At 31.7% G+C, this 1,691-nt stretch overlaps 1 non-coding gene across 1 annotated transcript; it reads left to right on the plus strand.

Annotated features, from left to right (window-relative positions):
• Positions 1-218: 218 nt before the first annotated feature.
• LOC112731499 (small nucleolar RNA R71) lies at positions 219-326 on the plus strand. Its single transcript, XR_003167273.1, has one exon. It is a non-coding gene; the product is annotated as a small nucleolar RNA R71 (small nucleolar RNA).
• The last annotated feature ends 1,365 nt before the right edge of the window (positions 327-1,691 follow it).

The raw sequence follows: 1,691 nt of genomic DNA on the forward strand, positions 1-1,691 counted from the left end.
TCAACTTCAAGAACTCCCTTCCTCTGAGGTGTCCCATTACTCACAGGATTCCTTTCAGAAGTGTACATGAACTGGTTATTTACAACCATGTCAATGAGTTCTTGAGCTTCTGCAGGCGTTTTCTTTAGGTGAATAGATCCACCTTCAGAATGGTCCAATGACATCTTTGATAATTCAAACAGACCATCATAGAATATATCCAGGATGGTCCATTCTGAAAGCATGTCAGAAGGACACTTTTTGGTCAGTTCCTTGTATCTCTCCCAAGCTTCATAGAATGATTCACCTTCCTTTTGCCTGAAGGTTTGAACATCCACTCTAAGCTTGCTAAGCTTTTGAGAAGGAAAGAACTTGGCTAAGAAAGTCGTGACCAGCTAATCCCAAGAGTTCAGGCTGTCTTTAGGTTAAGAGTCTAACCATATTCTAGCTCTGTCTCTTACAGTAAATGGGAAAAGTATAAGCCTGTAGACCTTGGGATCAACCCCATTGGTCTTAACAGTATCACAGATCTGCAAGAATTCAGTTAAGAACTGAAAGGGATCTTCGGATGGAAGTCCATAAAACTTGCAATTCCGTTGCATCAGAGAAACTAATTGAGGTTTCAGCTCAAAATTGTTTGCTCCAATGGCAGGGATTGAGATGCTTCTTCCATGTAAATTGGAATTAGGTGCAGTAAAGTCACCAAGCATCTTCCTTGCATTGTTATTATTTTCGGCCATGTCTCCTTCTTTTTTGAAAATTTCTGTTAGATTATCTCCAGAGAGTTGTGCTTTAGCTTCCTTTAGCTTCCTCTTTAGAGTTCTTTCAGGTTCAGGATCGGCTTCAACAAGAATATTCGTATCCTTGTTCCTGCTCATATGAAAAAAAAGAGAATACAAAAGAAAATATGGAATCCTCTATGTCACAGTATAGAGATTCCTTATGCAAGTATAAGAAGAGAAGAATGTAAGAAGGAGAAGAGGAAAAATTTGAACACAGAGAGGGGGATGGGGTTCAAATTTTTGGGTGGAGGAGAAGTGTTAGTAGATGAATAAATAAATAGAAGGAGGTGAGGAAGAGAAGAATTCGAAAATTTAAATAAAATAAAATAAAAACATTTTAAAATTAAAGTTAAAATTCAAAAATTAAAATTGAAATCAAATTAAATTGAAATTAAAACAATTAGTTAATTAAAAAGGAAATTTGAAAAAGAGGGAAGGGATTTTCGAAAATTAGAGAGGGAGTTAGTTAGGTAGATTTGAAAAAGATATGATTGAAATAGTAAACTTTTAAAATCAAACAAAAAGTCAGGTAGTTAATTGAAAAAAAAAAGATTTGAAAATCAAATTTGAAAAGATAGGAAGTTAGAAAAGATTTTGAAAATTAATTTTTGAAAAAGATATGATTGAAATGATTGAAATTATTTTGAAAAAGATTTGATTGAGAAGATATGATTGCAATTTATTTAAAAAAAAAGATATGATTGAAAAGATATGATTGAAGAAGAAATTAAAAAGATTTGATTTTGAAAAGATTTTGAAATTAGCAATCAAAAAGATATGATTGAAAATTAAAAAGATATGATTTTGAAAATTAAAGTTGATTACTTGACTAACAAGAAACAAAAAGATATGATTTTAAAATTTAAAGATTGAACCTTTCTTAATAGGCAAGTAACAACTTGAAATTTTTGAATCTAAAAATTAAATGTT

The sequence above is a fragment of the Arachis hypogaea genome, chromosome 12 (assembly GCF_003086295.3).
Source record: "Arachis hypogaea cultivar Tifrunner chromosome 12, arahy.Tifrunner.gnm2.J5K5, whole genome shotgun sequence".
Classification (NCBI taxonomy): Eukaryota; Viridiplantae; Streptophyta; class Magnoliopsida; order Fabales; family Fabaceae; genus Arachis; species Arachis hypogaea.